The sequence below is a fragment of the Oryzias latipes genome, chromosome 5 (assembly GCF_053564925.1).
Source record: "Oryzias latipes strain Hd-rR chromosome 5, Olatipes_Hd-rR_3.1".
Classification (NCBI taxonomy): Eukaryota; Metazoa; Chordata; class Actinopteri; order Beloniformes; family Adrianichthyidae; genus Oryzias; species Oryzias latipes.
In genome coordinates, this window is record NC_136241.1 from 29,326,386 (window position 1) to 29,345,657 (window position 19,272).

The 19,272-nt window shown below is 38.8% G+C and overlaps 1 protein-coding gene across 1 annotated transcript in view; it reads left to right on the forward strand.

Annotated features, from left to right (window-relative positions):
- Positions 1-1,047: 1,047 nt before the first annotated feature.
- The window catches only part of LOC101159910 (caM kinase-like vesicle-associated protein), a 41,146-nt gene continuing 22,921 nt past the window's right edge, over positions 1,048-19,272 (forward strand). The window contains exon 1 of the mRNA XM_023955164.2: positions 1,048-1,270. The gene's annotated coding sequence lies outside the window, so the exon portion shown is untranslated. The remainder of the gene's footprint in view (positions 1,271-19,272) is intronic.

Below are 19,272 nucleotides of genomic sequence, written 5' to 3' on the forward strand. Positions count from 1 at the left end.
GATTACATGAAATCTTTCCACCTTTATCCACCTTTGTCATGGTAGGGGGGGTCATCTAAGATAGCACAAGGTTTTTAACATGTTCAAAACCTCCATGAAGTCACATTTTTTACTGAGACAAACAAACAGACAGAATATAACTTGAGTCACATTAACCTTTTTTTGATGTAAGGAAACAAAAAAATTTATATTTTACAAAAAGTCAAATCCATTGAGATAAGGGTTGTATCTGCGTTTTAGGTAATATGATTTTGGTGGAAGTTTAAGTAGAACTGTGCAAGACCTATCTATTTTCCTAACCTGCTGGATCCCTTTCATGCTCACAGGGCTGCCAGAGCCCAACCTGGCTACCGGTGGGCAAGGGTGGGGTACACCCTGGACTGGTCTGCAGCAGCGCCACACAGCCATATCAACAATGAAGCATGTCTTTGGACTGTGCCTGGAAAAAAACGCACACATGAGGAGAACATCCAAACTTCACACAGAAAGGGGTTCGAGCCATGGAGGGCCATTTCGCTGTGTGGTGGGAGCGCCAACCACTGCACTACTATGCAGCTTGCTGCTATGTGGAAGGAAATAAAAGAAAAATACTTATTTATTTAAGTAATTTTCTCTCTAAATGGCCTGAGGTGTCACAGGAGGTGAGACAAATCCAAAACCAAGAAAACAGGAATTTGTTATCATCCATGCTAAAATGATTTAAACCCATCCTCCAGTTTGCTTTCTGATGTTCTCATTTTTTGCAACATTTAGCTAATTGAGCAAAATAGTTTATTAATGTGAACACAAATACATTCTTGAATAAGTTGGAAATGTGAACCAGTGTTTGATTAATATTAATGTCATCCTAAAGAAAGAAGTTATTTCAGTGTACATCTAGGTAAAGAGGACAATGTAAAAAAAAAATGGAATTTTACAACACAGTGAAAAGAATTCTCCTTCGTGTGCATCACATTTCGTTGCTTATTTTCAAAGGTTCATGAAAAGCAATTTTTTATTTCCCCCGTTTGAACTGTTTTTGAGCAGCTTTTGACATGAGTTGCTTCTACGACTCTTCCTCGCAGATCTGCACCCCCCACCCTCCCTGCCGCAGAACTCATTGCGCACAGCCACAACAGATGGTCCAGTCGCTACTCCAGCCTGCATGCGCGTAACCATTTGGCGCAGAAGTACTTTCATTTCTCCAAAACTTTCTGCAGCGTTCAGTTCAGGAGTGCAGGAGAGCAGGACTTTCTGGATTCTCTGTTTGAGCGCGACACCTGCCGTGAAGGTAAGTTGCTTTTGGAACAAAGACTCGGACCCGTAGAGAACGACGCGCGCTAAGGAGAGTTTCATTCATTAACACAATCCTTAAAATGTGTGTTGGTGAATTAAACAATGCTGATCTGGGAGACAGATCTCCGAAAAACATCGCTTTAAACGTGAAATGGATGCAAGAAGTCACTTTTGTCGTCATAATAATCATGTTAAATAATATCGAATAGTGCTTTATTTCAAGAAAACTCCAAAAGTTTCACTCTGTGTCGATGCAGGATGGACTAACGCTCGTTTCTCCTTCCACTTTGGGTATTCAGACTTTATTGCAGCTCCTGCTTCTCTCTGCATCCTCTCCGTGCGGCAGATGCAGATGCTGATGCTGCAGCTGGTGAGGATGCTGCTGTCACAACACTGAGCAATATTCAGTCAAACAGCGCAGTAATGTGGAAAAACCCCATTATGTCAAAAGCGTGCGATGCTCTCTGGCACTGCCACTGCTTGGATTTCTGTGGCACGTGTGTGAGCCGGGTTAAACGTGCTTTAAGGCAGTTTTCATGAGGAACTTTAACTATTTGAACTGGTCCAAGTACTTCACTTTTAAAAGCTCATCACCTGTGAATTAAAACTTATATTTCATTAATTGCAGTTTGGATGCACACACAAAAAAACTAATTTAGGGTAAAAATAAAAACTAAAACACAAGAATAGCTATCTTTAAGATGAGCTTTGTGCTGTGTAAAATGATGCTTCAGTCCAATCAAAGGTCCATACATTAGACCCCAGCTGGCCTTATTCATCCTCAGTGTTTGTACACAATTATATCCCTGGGGAAACAATTTCACCTTTTGTGCATGAGCTTCTGGCATGCAAAGACATGAAACCCTTAAAACTGCATCACCACTAATGTAGAGCTACTTCCCTTAAAAAAAATTACTCCACTGTAAAATAAGTGTCTCTTGTCTTTGAAATACGTTTTCTGGATTCATTACATTTTATTCATACAAGTGAAAGCTATTAATGTGCAAGGGAAACATGCCAAACTGCTTGTACTTCAGGATGTGTGCGCTTACTGCTGGTGTGAGGATTGAGAGTTGAGTGCATGCAGAGCAACAATATTGGAGCATAAATCTTTGTTCCCCGTAGTGGAGATGACCAGAGAGGAGATCTACAATTATGAAATGAACTCTGCTCTGCAGAGCAGAAATTCACATCAGCCAAACATTTGTGCACCATTCCTTCAAAATGAGATAAAAAGAAGAGATGCAAAATTTTTCAAAAAAAAGTTACGTATAAAGAGACACTCAAGCAGGGGAGCTTAATGAGTGTGTGAGCGTAAATGTGTGCGTCAGGGGGGTGTTAATAGGAAAAGGGCGTCTCTCTTCCTGAGGACAGTGGTGTCTGCAGTCGCCAGCATGGAAGTATGCACACTCCTCCACTGCAGAGGCTGGGTTACATCTCATTTTTGCTGCACAGAATAGAATATTTGCACATTTCTAACAGCTTACAATTCAAAATTAAGGAAATATGGCGTGGCATCTTTAATATCTCCTGCAAATCTCAACCTGTGTGCTCTAATTTATTGCAAAGAGTTGAAACCCTCTATCTGAAAGGAAATTTACAACCATTCTCTGACGACTTTGGGCAGCCAAGCAAAGATAAGTGACCCCCTCCAGGAAATCCAAGAACTGCAGAAAATCACATGGGATTTGTGTTGTTTTTTTTTTTCCTTTGCTGTGTTTGCAACCTTCCTTTTTTCACTGGATCAAAATCTTGCAGTGGTAGGACAGCGAGTAGAAGGAGATACTTGAGCAAAGAAATCCTGCATAGATACCTGTGGCAGCCGTCAAACCTCCGTGCAAAGCATCATCTGACTTTAAGCCGCTAATCTCAACATGAAAGGGAGGATGCTCAGACATGTGGCAGATATGAAGGAGTGCAAAAAAATGTTGAAAGGAAATTCAGTAAATATTCAAATCAGAGGCTGCTTATAAGCGTCCAAATGAAAATCTAAGTGATGTTGCTGTCTCAATTCAAACAACGCAGTTAGTTCTGCTCACACAGCAGACAGGATCATCTTAAATTCCAGTTCATTTTATTATTATTAAAATAAAAATTGGAGTTTTTCTGACTCTGATTGTACAATTTAAGCGAGAGAGGTGGTTTTTGCTGAATTTTGATTAAGACAAAACACAGAAAATTGTTATAGAGATTGTAAAAAGACTTCATGTGCTTACAACAGAGAACAGACCACTCCAGTTTATGACATAAAAATGATTTTATCATGAAGTCTTGGCAGCACAATCCCAAATGTTGCTTTAGGTGGTTTGAATGCAACAAAGAAACCAGAATGAGCTTTTCTCGCGGTCAAATCAGTGATTGCGTGACCACGCCCAACTACATTCAATGCTGATTAAACTTTGTAGGGATGAGGCCCATTAACTTTAACTCTGAGAGCCCAAAGGGTTCTCCTAAAATAGACTAATGCAGTACTGCAAAAAACAGCAGTCCTTGTTCACTTAAATGCAAACTTTGGTTCCAAAATTGCATTTTTTACATCTTTTGACATCCCTCATATTCTCCTGACTACCAGAGGAAAAAAAGTCTTTTTTTTTTTTTTTTTTTTTAATCGACCAAAAAGGCACAATTCCCACTAGCCCCACCCTCCTCATACACTCAAAAAACTTTCACATTGAATGAACATAAAAACATAATGGAAAGGATTCCCACCTGACAGCTTTACTGGAACAAAAATGAATCATATTGGTCCTAGTTAATGTACCTAGGAAATTGGGTCAACTGCGTGTATTTAGGTTCAACCTAATAAATTTAAGTTGATTCGACCCAACTTAACTTAATATTGTTGCTAACTAATTTCTAAGATGTTGGTTCAACAAAATGAGACTATGTACTCCTTAACTTCCCTAGGGTGGTAATATTGCACATGGAAACTTGTAAAATGTGAAGGAGAAGACAGGCTCAACGTGGGCGGGGTTAACATTCTGCAGCATTCAGGGATTCCTCGACGTTGAGCGTTCCCCAGGCTGCAGCCAGGTGTAGTTGAGGAATCTTGCATAATCTTGTGATATTGTGAGGTTATCTACAGGCATAATCCAATTTAATGGTATCATGTTGGATCAACATGATTGAAATTAGTATCTATAAAAATTTCTGGTTGAAATGACAAGTTACATTTTCGTAAAGTTTATTGGCTGGTAATTTGCTTTTTTTGTAGAATGCAGTGGTTAGGAGACATTCAGCTTTAGAAATATCCTCTACAGAAGACATAATGGCATTGCTGGTAGTCAGGGGGAAATGTGTGACATTCAAGAAACCTCAAAGTGTAGTTTAATTATGATCCATCTTACATTACAAACGAGGGTCTTGACTGCCAGGTGAGCATACAACTCACTGTAAAATAGCCTCACCAGGTGAGTACTAACAATTGTCAGCCCTGAGGATTTCTCTCGTTTTAGTGACAATGTTTCAGAACCCTACCTCCCAAAAACCCTCCATATCCATCCCACTGACTGTATTTGAGAACTGGACTGAGTGAGAGTGACATCACCCGCAGAAAGACTTGTTTCCTGATTCGATGAAATGAAGTCTATTCAGTTGCCATTTTTTGTGTGATACTGATGTCGCCATTATGGAACCAGACAATGTCAGTAATCAGTGATTGGTCTGCATTGCTCTGAGTTAACGCTTCTATGGCAACCACTCTCGCCAATCAGGACTAAGTCTGTTGGAAGTCCACACCCCTAGCTCTAGAGAATCTGTTGATCAAACATTTCAAGTGTTCAGCCACACACTTTTATTGTGGAATCTGGTTGGCCAATTTGAACTACATCAAAAAAGAATTAAAAAACGAATATGTTTTTAAAAAAAGGCAGCAGAGCAAGAATGGTTATTCTGACAAATATAATGACTGAGTAACAGCTGTTTATTTCTCAAGAGACGTTTATGGGATTTTGGCTTCTTGTCAGGTACTTCCTGTTTGGAACATGAAGGGGGAGGAGTCACTCAGTCTAGTTCTCATGTAGACACCAAATAGCTTAAAAAGCTAGTTTTAACTCGATGCAAATTTTTGTGTGGTTTCACCCTGTCTTTACAGTCATTGAGCATCAGGTTTGCAGCAATGTTTGAACTTGACTGCCTCAAGTGCAGAGGGGCTCATCCAGATGACCTTTTCCCATCCTTTCTGGGCTTTTTGAAGCTGTTTTTGTTTTCCGTTGGTTGTGCTCTGCGGGCACAGTGGGGGTGTGGAGCAGAGAAATTTTCATCTGAGAATGATCATTTTGTCATCTTTGCAGAGAACACTGTCTCCTTGCTGACTCTGTTGGACAGCAGTTTTCTATTGTGTCAACACAGAGAATTTAACATGGGTGAATGGAAGAGCAGTGGAGGTTTGATGACGTCTAGCTGTTCAAAGAACGCTTAAGAAGACTCAGTTCTGGAGCATGCAGCATCAAAGAGTCTGAAAATAGACAAGTTAAAGAGGAATGCTTAATGCAAATGAATTAATATTTCACCTCACCATTGATTCATGCTGGACATTCCCACCAGCAAGCCAATTGCTTATTCAAAATCATGCAAAGCCCTTTTCTGGTCCAAGCGTTTTGTTTAAAATGTACCCTACCTGGTATGATGAGCGATTTGTTTGGTGACTGCCTTATTTACCAGAATGTGTTTTTAACTTTAACTTGACTGAACTTTGCTGTTTTTACCAGTCAACCAACAAAGGATGTCATTGACTTCATTATTCTTATTTTATGAAAGTTATTTATCATTTTTTTTTAATAAAAGATGCATGATAAAATTCATGTGGCATGTTTTTTTTGGTGAGCTACCATGTTTTATGTAGCCTTTTTTTAAAGTAAAGGTGCAGGATTTCATGCTGCTGAAAAGAAGGGAAGATTAGGATTCAAACATTACACAGTATTTGTAGGGTTTGTATGCATTTCACACACTTTACAGCCAGTCAGCTCACTTTCTCTGAAATGATAATATCCCATGTGCTTCTTTCCGTACTCTTGTCAAAACACTTCTGCTTCTGTCTCTCTTATGTTAGCGTAAGATCTTGAACCCATTGCAGAGATACAGAACTTAAGATTTAAGATACAAAGAGTACAGTATACATTAGATTTATTGTTATTTTGCTTTAAAACCTTTCTGTACACACTTTGATAAATAAATGATCAAGAATAGAGGAGAGGAGAAGTAGATGAAATTAGAGGACAGAACCCCAGTGCTCCATATGTTCCCCAGCTTTAGGTGAGGGTTAAGCTTAGGGTTCAGGTCAGGGCTAGGCTATTTGTCACTTGAATAGCACTATCGTGTGCCTTGTGCCTTGTGCACTGAAATAGGCGTAAGACACGCCTATTTCTCACTTACTTGGCTAAACCAGCTCAGAGTGGTTTCTGGCCTTAAAATTGTGTGTGGACCACCTGCTTGTCCTGTACAGGTTTCATCCACAGCCCACATCCACTTCGAAAGGGCGGGTGAGGCTGAAGCTTCACAATTTACTGAAACTGTGAAAAAACCTAAACAAAACAAACTTTCTCATACAATTTGAACTTAAGTCTATGCAGATTTATTGATTTGTCACAAGCCTGCCTCAAACTGATTACAATTTAGACTGATGTGTGATGTTTCAGCTCTCACATTCATGCAAATACCTAGAGATGCAATATTGCATGAAAATGTGGAAATTTCAGATTTCACATGGAATCACACTGAATATTTTAGCTTCTAGAATGTCAGATTCTTATTTCTGTCTGCAATTAGTCATTATTCTGTTTCAAAGATACTAACCCCCACAGTGAATCTATGTGTCTCCATTGTCCTGTGACACAAGAGGAATGTGAAGGGTCAGTGAAGAGCCACTAAAACAATTGAAGGTAATTGAAAAACTTCCTCTCAAATACTCTCAAGTGTTTTGCAAGCTTTGTGAGACGGTACCCCCTAGTTTCTGGGAGAAAAAGAACGATTAAACAATGTGAAGCTTATGCTTTAGTCACAACTGCCCTTACATGTGGATATGGGCTGCGAAAAAGAGGCAAACCTATAAAAGGCATGCAGGTGGCTCGCACGACCACTCTGTGAGCCTGTGGAGCAAAAATGTTCATTCACATTTTTTCTGTGTGAGCATTAGGTCGCAGTGAACACTTATTCAACTCAAAAGGAGAAATAAGGGGGAAGTAGGTGAGATACAGGCACATCGTATAAATGTTTTCATGTCTTCAACCTACCAGCCTGCGCACTGTGCACACGTTAGCGCTGTTCAAGTGAATGGTGAACACTCCTTGCACACAGCCTGGCTGTCAGAAATGAGGAAGTTAGACAACCAGAGTGTAGTTTGTGTTTACATCTTATGCATTTGGGTGCAGTACGTAAGAAGCCAAACCGCGCACCTTACCAATGCCTGCAGCGTTACGTAAAGGGCACCCTACAACAGCATCAACTGTTGTTACCTTAAGTCTAAGGCATAATAAAAAAAACATTTGCCATACAAAGTTGTATTAACTTCGGATTTTTGTGTTGACCATTATTTCAGCCATTATTTTTCCATGAACATTTATTAATAACCCTATTTATCTTGTTTATAACCTTTGTAAAAAAAAAGGACTTGAAACCTCCAGCAGGTTTGCTTAGGAACAAACTTAATTCCAGAACTTTCTTTTCTAGATTCTTAAATTATGGACTGGTGAGTTCTGTTATTGGACTGGTCTGACAGGTGATTCTGAGTGGGTAGCCTATGGGTTTTGACACCAGGAAACAGCTGCAGGCTGTGTGCAACAATCAGACAAATAATGGGCCAAAAACTCACTTTTATATAAACCTGTCCAAAGACAGTGGGCTGCGGGTTTCAGTTCAAATTCTATGCAGGTTGACATCTCCACATTAGTGTTCCTAATTGTCTAAACACAAATGGTTGGTGGTTTTGCAAGAAATTTCATTAAAGCATGTATTTAACAAGATTTCCTCTGGTATTTCTTTATTTGTATGCAATTTTATGCTTAATTTTCTGTACTGTATATTTGTCCTGAATCATTCGAGATTCAAGATCAACTTTATTAATCCCCGAAGGGAATTTTAGGTAATCATGAGAAAATACCTGTTAAAATCAGCCTTTTTTCTTCTCAAAACCAGAACCAGATATATTTGAATTTTCTTTTACTAATGAGCAGAAGCATTTCTTCAATAAGATGCAGGGATTGAATGAAATCCACCTCATCCATATTTTTACAGCAAATTAACGAGAGGAGCAACAATAGCAAGTCGTTCATCAATAAAGGAATGTTTCCTTTCATTGAAATTGAACTTGGTGAGAAACCTCTTGAACATCAACAAACCAATTAAAAACAAAAAATACACATTATTTTTAATTCAACTGTTTGCAGCAAACAACATAAACCCTCCTGCAGAGCAATGATGTGCTTTTCTGTGCTGAGCAGGGAGCGTCACTGTACTATGATGTCACACTGACTTTGTAACCAAGGCAACTAACAACAGGAGCGGCAAATGGTCAGATTAGCTGGTGAAGTGTGAAGAAGATACATTTTAAATTTACATAAAACCACAAAAAATCCTACACGTATGTGGTCCAAAAATCGTATTCCTATGGACCTTTTCTGCACTTTCTCAGGTATTGCAGTTGCAGAAAGACTTTTTGATCTGAATTGACATTCAGATCTGAGCAGATGCATCTGACAAAATGGGGATTTTTATGCAAAAAAGAAAAAAAAATTCAGGCAGGAATATTCAAATCGGAGCTTAAAGCAGGTTGCAGATGATGCTGGTCACAGGACTCAGGAACAGAGCTCAGTGGAGGTGGATGCCTCCATTAGCGGCAAGAAATCACACCTTAGTCATTCATCTCACCACCTCCCACCGCAGTGACCCCCCCCCCCCCCCCCCCCCCCTGTCACATGCTCTGAGTCACCTGGCTCCTTCCCACCCATCACTCCTGCCTGCTTGTTCTCTCTCAATGTGCTAAGTGAGATCCTCTCTCACGCTCTCTTCTCACCAAAGCTGATTAACTGTATTACAGCCTAGACAAGACAGGAGAGTAAAGTATATTTAGGTACTGACTGCTACTATTGACTGGTGAAAGCCCTCGGAGATCAGCTTTCTTTTGATTATGTAGGAGGAGTAGAGGCACAAGTCCAGCTTTGTGGTGGAGAAGGTTTTTGTAGAGAAGTGAGCGCGTTCTTCCAGCCGCATTAACTTATACAAGAAAGGCCAAGCACGCTTTGGAGGACTAATCCCACGAGTTTTCAGTGTTACAGCTCCAATTTTCCACCAACATGGTTTTGGCTTGTCTGCAGCACAGACTTGAATGAATCGGTCATCTCAGACAGACTTTGGTATGCCTTCATGTGCTAGTCTGCTGAGTGAGCACACAATAAGGCCTGGTTCAGTGGGTCAAATCCTGAAGGAAACGTTTAGCATTCATGCCAGAAAACTCTACTTCACCTCTGCCACTTTTGATGAGCTCTGACATAGAGACCCACTTTACAGATTTTTGTCTTGCTTGGACCTAATATGAAGTTTAAAAAAAAAGCCAGATTCTGTAGAAAGCATAAAACCTTTATTTTTTCTACTTAATTATGATTATAGCGGCTTTACAAAGGCTCATTGTGCTAAAGATAAAAATAATAATATGTAAAGACCCACTCTGATGAAAATTGTGTTTTTCAACAAGTTCTTTTGACATTTTTCTCATGATGGAGGACATCTATGAGTAAAAAAAATCTTAAAATTGCATTTCTGAGTATTTATTTATTGAAATCGTTGGGAATCAGGAGCAGATGCAAAAATATATTTGGAATGGTTGTAAGTGTGACGTACAAGTTGCCACGGCAAGCCACAAGCTCCCTGCTTTGCGGCATTCTGATGCATTCACTTGCAGATGACTAAATCCATGTACGTCTTTGTTTTGCTCCTCTGAGCTGTCATTTGGCTGAAAACTGTTAGGCTGGATAGCACTGATATTGCTCGCCATTTTTTGCCCTAGTAATGTTAAGTTGGGGTTAGGGCTGCACGATATGAGATGTTAGTATGAGGTGTATGTTGCTGGTGAAACAGCATTAAAAAAAGCATTGTTGCTATGGACCTTTGTGGATCCCGTATTCCCATAGCCCTTCCCACAGAACCCTGAAAGGAATAATATCAAACGCTCTCTCTAAATTAACAAAACACCGGCATTGGATTGGCTCTTTTGCCACTCCAACTGCCTCGGACTCCTTTTTCAGCTTGATTGCATCCCTTACCTCCTGTGATCCCCCTTGGATTCTTGAAGTGCTGCCTCAACAGGATCATAGATCTAACAAACGTAACAGAGACACTACTGGTAAATATTCCCACTCTATACCAGAGCAATCAACCTTACAGATAATGATGATTTTCAAGCTTAAGTCATTTTAGGATTTCTTCCAGATGTCAGACCAGGTTTACAAGTGTTGCCTGAAGGTTTGCTGAGCAAACTATCAGTCTGTTTCATATGGACTGTGTAATTATGTCATTAGTGGAGCAAATAACTAAAACCCACTATTTGGCAGGTGGCTCATTTTTGAATTTTTGTTTAATCAGAACACCATTAAGCTTCTGCCAAGTCTTTGGTGCTTTTATCTTTTAAAACCTAAAAGTGAAATCTATGACATTTTTTTCTATCCTAAATATTATTTGCAAAATTAACACAAATATATATTTTTTAAGTTTTGTTTGAAAAAAAACTATTTCAAATCTTTACATTTAAACATACTATGTGCCCTTGGTTTGTTTTTCTAGGCTTTCTTCCAGTTAACGTCTATATTTTTAGGCCAAGTATTCAGACAGCAAAAGCTCTGTTGCAGACTACGCTACCAACTCATGTCTATTCCAGGAGCCTTGTAACACATTTCAAACGTGCAGCACAGCCATTAACTCTCCCATTTGCTTTCTCAGCCGTATTTGCCCTCTAAAAAATTCAATGGCATCGTACATGGATGTGTTTCAGAGCTCAGAGCTAACAGTACAGCAGGGTGGCTAAATCATTTCCTCCTCGCTGAGGCATTGTGGAAAATAAAACAGGATGAAATGAGGATTTAGAGCAGTTGCTGTGTGAGCACAGTCACTGCTTTCACAGTAAATCAAGGAGGTACATTTATAGAAAGTAAACATAAACTTCTTGGTATTTTGAACACATTGTCCCCTATGTATTTCCTCTCGGTGTGCTACTTATGATCTAAAACCTCAGCATCTCATCATGAAGCTAAAAAAATTTTCTAAAGTTTTGGGACAATCAAATCACTTTCATGGCCCATAAAGTAGCTCAAAATTTCCAGAAATAATTTTTAAAAATTCCTAAAATGGTCTTGATCTCTGCAGAAAATACCATTTTGAGTCAAAATATTATATGAATCTTTGGCTAAAATGATGTCTGTTAAGAGAAGTGAAAGGAAGTTATCCCTACAAATGATATAATTGGACATAACATCCATTTGGCATGAACCATTTTTGTCTTCTCCTTCTGAAGGCGAGCTGTTCAGGGTGTACCAACCTTTTCCCAGTAGCAGGGATAGGCTCCAGCATCTCTGTGAACCTGCACAGAAATAACCGTGTGTAGAAGATGGATGGATGGAATCTTTCTTTTCTGTCTCCTGTCTGAATTCTGCAATTCAGCCTTTGAAAAGACCAGATTAGCTCGCGCTGTGTGGGAGTTTGTGTGTGCTGCTGCAACGCGTCTGTGCTCATTGATGCTACTTTTTGTGGTGCCAGAAAAAAAGCAAACAAACTTGCTGTTTTGGTGGAAGCAGATCCGATAAAATGGCTTCAGATAATAAAATAAAGTACTTAATGGTTTATTATAATACCAATAACAGGAATGTCTTCATTATGAAAGATCCAATAATTAGTTAGAGTTCATCTTACTAGTAAAACAGCAGATCGGTTATCAAGATATTGCTGAAATTGATTTTAAAAACGTCGTTGCTTTGGACCTTTTTGGAAGTTGCAAATCTAATTGAAATGTTCTTTTCCTGTAATTTATGTAACGCATACTGATGTTGACCTGTTTACTGTGGCTCTTACTGCTCATGGACTGTAAGTGACATGGCAGGGCAGAAGGGTCAGGTTTAATTGGATTTAGATTTATTAAAAACTGCTGCTGTTTCTCTGCAGGTTGAGACTTCATTAGGGAAATACATCACCGAAAATAAAGCCTATCTGTGTAGACATCCATGCATGCATTGCCTTTGAGCAATTTATTCATCATTAGGTTTAAGTTGTGCTGAATTTCAGATAAAACCCTCAAGATCTGTTTTGTTTTAAACATCAGGCTCTGGGTGGAGACGCAGCAGCCATCTACCTCCCTTCCCCAAGTCAAAGATATTCTCAAAAGCTCTGAACTTCCTATTTTCAGTTCAGTAAAGCTGTAATATAAGAAGGAGGGGAAAAAAAGTCTTCACTTTCAGACTGAGGCTATGGCTGTTCAAACTGAATGAGAATATCAGGGAGCTGGCACAGTGTCATACACAGATACTGAGCAGAAACCAGTGAGAGCATTAGATACAAACTGTTTACTCAGAAGAGGGGGGACAATGATACATTTTGTAAGAGAAAGAGAAAAAGTTGTAGAAGATGTTCTTTTTGTTTCGGTAGTCTTGTAAATGCCTGGGTCAGGAGATGCCAGATATGTGAAGATATTTACATCGATAATTTTAATGTCTGGACAATTACATTGCATTTTTGAGACATTAATTATCTTTTAAAATATACTTTTTGTGATTTACAAGCAAGAGTTTTACAACTATTGAGGGAATATCTCAAAATTTAACTCACCAACTTCAGGAACACAAAATGCTTTGCTGTGTTTTGCAAATAAGGATCTAACGGGTACTTCTAGATTAAAACAAAATTCAGAAAACTCAAATGGCTGTGGTCATTTGACATTTAACCGTCAGCAATTTAGTCCGTTTAAGTGAAAACGAACCAGAAGGAACCTTATAGAAATTGAACACATTGATCTGTGGCAAATCGTTAAACTTGATCCATATTCCTCTGCATTGGTACTTAATGAAAAATAATTTGTATTCTCTCCTGAAGTCAGCCTGAGGCTCTGGGGCCACATTCCAATAAGTCAAACTTTGTAACTCATCCAGAAACAGTTGAATTACAGTACATATCACTCTGCCAGGCTCCTGACGTGGTTGCTGTAATGCTCCAACAATCCATCGGCTTCATAGTTTATTACAGTTACCGATTTATGGCCGAGGCGCACCGACTATGGTAAATAAACTCTGAAGAGTTTTTTTTCTTTACACTGCGGACATTGCACAGTCTACTACTGCTTTTGTTGCAGCAGGATGATACTATGGCACAGGATGATTTTTTTTTTTTTCAAAAAGGAAGTCATGCATACCTCGACTTCAAGCTCCAAACTATTTCATATTTAGTAATTCATGCCAGTTTTCTTTACAGTTTTGTTTTGTGCGTCCCAAAAAACAATAGTTCATTTATATTTATCATAATACTGAGAATAACATGAATAGATAGAAGGGTTGTACTTTTTCTAAAGGGGGAAGTCAAACTTTGTGGCTCCTCGTGGGTTGTGGTCAATGAGAAATTGACCCACAAGGCTTTTTAAGAGTTTAATGACCCCTGGACTATAGAATCAAAAGATTTAAACATAACAGAACATGTAAAAACCTGAATCCAGTGGTGTAGAATGTCTTATAGGGGGCAGGAGGGGAGTAAGAGACTTTAAAAGGGTGGCAAATGAGGAAAGTAGAGTGGAAGGCTATACAAACAAAATGAGCAAAAATACATATTTCTTCTTACAGTTTTATTATTATTTTTTTTTAATATTTCTTTTGTCATTTTTGCAATGCTTAAAGAATCTTGTATTGTATTTTTCTTAATGTTTGTCAATAATGGTACCAATAATAACCCAACAATTGAGGGGAGGCAGAAGTCTGCTTTGCTGTGTTCAGAGCCCTGACGACAAGTTGTGTTCAGATTTGTATAAAATATTAACATTAACGTTTTATTAACCCGGAAGAACCCAGAGCCATTTTTTCTAAAAAATAAAATGATGTGGGTTTTTTTTCATTTCTGATATATTTCTGTTACACTGATGTCAACAGGGACCTTTTGGGTTAAGCAACTATGTATTACAAGTAACAAGTGTAGGAAGTAATAACGAAAGGTCTATACATTTTTATGCCAAATTAAAAGGTTGAACATATTTTTTTATGTGGGACTCTAATTTATGGTCCTGACATGCATGTCCCGGTAAATATTGAACCAAAAAGGAAACCTGGAAAAATGCTTTAAAATCATGTAAAAAAATTTGATACAGATTTTCCAACCAAAAGTCAACTAGGAAAAACTAAGATTTAGGAAGGGGAGAATTTGTCTCACACCACTCCCTCTTTATGACACCAGAACAAAATGCGGCCACCATCCGCTGCTATTACGTAAGTAACACAGTTTGTTAAACCCCAGAACCTGACTAAAGGTAATAGAAACCACTTTTTGGTGTCTGGAGAGCTTGTGAGGTCTTTGGGAAAAACAGAACCTAGAGTGTTCTATATTTCCGGTTTGATAAGTTTGCAGACATAACTGATGTCACACAATTACGCGTTTTAGAATAAGAAGAAATCCTCATAGCACATTCCCCATAAAAAATCTTACACAAGGATCATATATATGTTATTGGCTTTGTGAAAAAGGAATCTGGCTCTTGCAAACATATTTCTACAACCATGTGGTCCCAGCAAACAGCTTATTGACTTATGTGGAAAAACACAATGTTTCCCCAGACTTTATGCATTAACTCTGAATTATCCACCAGCAGATTTTGTGCAGTGAGGTTTTGAAAATGAACGATATGATGAATGTCAGCATGAGGATTGTGAATTGTCTTCGTGCCTGAAGCCTTCCGCTGCACATTTTCACCAGATGCCTTTGCAGGGGGTAGACTTCTGGTAAGAATTTCCAAATTTTTGTCTGTGGTAAAAACACAAAAAAAGGTTCTTCACCCAGAATGACTGACTGGTAGAAAACCAGTGGCTTGTGGATTTGGTCTATCTTACTGACTTGACTGGGACCCTTAAATGACTGAGTTTAGATTCCAAATGTTAGAGTAAACAAAGCAAAGCAATCAAACTCAGTATTAGCTATGTCTGTCTTGGTAATCACAAACTTTGGTGCCTGATACAAAGAGCAAGTGAGATGTGTTACATTTGAGTTTAGCCCTTATATAGTGCCATTTATTTCCACTTCTGAGGTGACAAATTTGCGCCTCGCTGTTTACTAAGAAACGTCCTGTTCCACAGTGGCATAATCATTCCCTCTGGCTCTGATCTGCAGTTCAGAGGAGGAGTTGATGCTGCATCAGGCGCAATGCTACGTACACACCAGGCATGTGATGTCACTGGACCATCACAAACTAGCGCATGTCCTCACAGTTGGGAGAAGCTTGTTTTGCAAAATGTTGGAAAGGTGTAAATCTCATGAATCTTGCTCCAGGCTTTTTCTTTCCCAGCTCTATTCCAACATATGAAAGACTTGGTGTCATTTCATTCTGTCTGGGCACAAACACCAATTATTATATCTCCTCCATGATCAATGTTCAAGGGGCTGGAACTTCCACGCTTTTGGGTAGCGTCCCTTTTTAGTGACCCTCGTCACTACCAAATCCGAGTCTCTGATTGGTCAAAATTCAACTGGAAAAACTTTCAACCCACGTTCAATGGCTGTACATTTTGTACATAGAGCCTCAAAAAAAGGACTTAAAAAATTCCATAGCAACGCGTGAACATGAAAGTTTTGAATGGAGAAGCCCCAAAGCACATACACCTGCATTTACATAGACGTACCTTGAGACAAATCAAAGCAACATCTGACCGAAAAGGCACATGACGCAGTGATAATGTTCTGTCATAAACGTTTGTTTGATTCTACCTGACAGTTATTGAGCTAATTGTCTACAGTTGATGTATTTTTATAGTGTGTGCAAACAACCGCAGGAAAGGTTTTTACCACAGAAAACACACTTTGAACAGCAAACAACCTTTAAGTAGCATTTATATCATATTCTAAGATAACACAGCTCACAAACACCTAAAATCAACATTTTAAATGGTAAACGTTGACATTTATTAGCCTCCTGTAGTACTCACATCAAGTCACATGGTTTTACGGGATTCTTCAGATAGATATTTGAAAGAAGGCTAGAGCATCTGCAGACATGAGGGGGTGAATTCTGGGTCAAGGACCAAAGAGGAAGTTCATGTATAGTCAAGGAGAATATAAAAGTGATTTATGTGAGTGAAGAGGATGCTGAAGATTGTCTGTGTGTTTTTACATTTATGTGTTCATACAACATGTTCACATTGTCTGTGTGTTTTCATACGATTTGCATCAGCTTCTTATAAATAAATTCAAGCTTTGGTGTTACAGTATGTGATGAGGAGGCAGTTTTGCTGCACAGGTGCTCGTGCAGGATACTCCATAAGAATCCTTCTGTTGGGGAAGGTTTTAGTTTTATGCTTCTGCGATGCGCGAATGTAGATTTCTAAAGAGGATTAGGAAGCAGCTGGATAAAAAAGGACAGGAGGATGAGATGAAACTGTAGAGAACAGGTTTTGAAGTGCAGGGACAGCAGTTCAGCTCAAACTGGTAAATTATGCCAAAATGATTTAGCATATTTAGAAAAAATGTCAAACAAAAGAAGCAAATACGGCAGGCAAAAAAAACCATAAAAGATACATTCTTAACTGTGAATTGTGCAGTAGTTCCATTTGAGCCATTGTGCATATATTTACTATAGCTTGAAGCTGCATTCTCCAGAAGAATACCTTAATGTCTCTTGATGCCTGTTGTCGCAAATATGCGACAAACCAACTTCAGCCCTAAAATGATCTAAATCTACCATCTGCTTAAAACCAAAACCTGTGTGATTTTTTTTTCCTTAATAGAAATAAATTTAGGTGTTAAGGTGTTCAATCTGCACTGCATGGTTATATGTTGTGAAAGATCTCTTTCCATTCACAGCCTCCTCACATTATTATTTGAAATTAAATTTCTCGGCTTTGCTCCTCTTTTCACCTCTCCATCAATGCCATAATCCTCTGAGAAGGATTTCAGTTAGTAAATGTTTGATATCAAACTTGTGCCTGTGGTAGTTATTCCTGTTTTCTAAGATAGTTTTTCGCATATTATTGACTTTTCTACATGGTGATTAAATTTCTTGCCCACAGAACCAATGAGGAACTGCAGCTAATGTGACTGGCTCTGATCAGGAAACTTTTTGAAAAACAATGGATTTGTGGGAGTAGCAAACTTAGTGAAAAAGCCCAGACCCCCCCTCTCCAGCCATCTTCTCTATAGCTCCTCCAGGAAGTCGCAAAGTTGCTAAATTACATCTTTAGCATGTCATAAATCTGCTCCTCCTGGTTGGACGTGCCCACATTCCTTTATTTGGAAGGCCTCTAGGTATCTTTCCAGCCTGATGTTTCTTCTCTAAATGAAAAAGTAATGGCTGGACTGAAAACTTTTGTGTACATTTGAAAACACTTTGTTTTGTGAAAATCAGAAGTCGCAAAGAAATTGGGCTTTCTTAAGGAGAAATGTGTGATTTTTCCCCTGTATGGAGCCTGGATATAAACCATTAAGTAGTTTGTCAGCAGTGAGTGTTCAACTTGTGTCACACCTGCAGCAAAGACAAAAATGACTTCAGGTTCCAAACTTATGAAGTGTAGATGGAGTGAAGGCACAAGCTTTTTCTGTAAGTTTTCATTTCAGCAGACTCAAAATTCTCACTGGAGAGGCAGACAATTACTGTTTCAACCTTGTAAATGTGACATAAAAACTATGTGCTTAGAAAAGAAGAAACAGCTGAACAATTGCAAACTTAACCCACAGAGAGCAACTATGCCTGACTGATGAAACTCCAACCAACAGATGCAGCAAAAATATTTTCTAAAAAGACGAGAACATTTTTGTAGAAGTGCTCAAAAGTTGCGGAGCTGAAGAAGAATTTTGTGTACTTTCTTATGGCTGGAGAGGTTCATCAGCCTCATTACAACAGAAGGAAACAGTGGTACAGACAGCGAGGAGAGTCCTCAGTGATGAAGGTTGTTTTCTTCATCTTTAGGCAGAGAAGGTTGGGTTGTTAGAATTCTCCATTTGGCCTGAATTATTACTTGGAAAAGTTTTGTTTAAATCTGATCCATAGAACCTGGGTGAAATGTTACCCCAGTCAGAATGGTTTTCAAAAGGTGATCTGTAGACAAGAATTTCAATTTCATTGTAGATGTTAAAATTTCTCAATTTCCTCAGCAGGTGGAGACGTTGCTGTGTCTTTTTAGAGAAAGCATAATGTCCAAAAGACAAGCAGTTGTCAGTCACTGTCCTCAGGAATTTAAATCTCCATACCTGCTCCATGTGCTGAAAGTGGATGGATGCTAAGTGGTTGGAACAGGTTTGCCCACAGCACAGCTCCTTTGTCTTTGCAATGTAGAGCTCCAGTGAATAGAGAGCAGACTTCTTGTTACTCTCAAGTTTCTGGGTGTCCATCACCTATGCCAACAGAGCTGTGTTATCTGCAAATCTTAACCATGTCATGCCCTTGTAGGAGATGCTGTTTGTGTAAACAGAAGAAGTGGTGTAAGTTGGATTTATAATTTTCATGGAGAGGTTAAGATGCTACAAAATAAATACCTAAACATTTTTTAAGACCCACTCCAATCATATTTTGATCTATTGTTAAAGTGTTCCCAGTGGTCTTTTAATAATGATTATGTCATTATAGGCAAAAACTGTGTTGTTTTCTAGGATATTTTCTGCAGAGTCCAATTGTAATGCTTTAGTTTAAAGGGTCATAGTATTCCTAACCAATTTCCTTCATCTTCAGATGCAAAGACTTCCAGTCTGACGGATCCTATGTGGAGTTAACTGAAAGAGTTCACGTCTATCTTTGGCTCTGCTTCCAGATGGCCTCATAAACACAACATTGCATGTTCAGTGTGA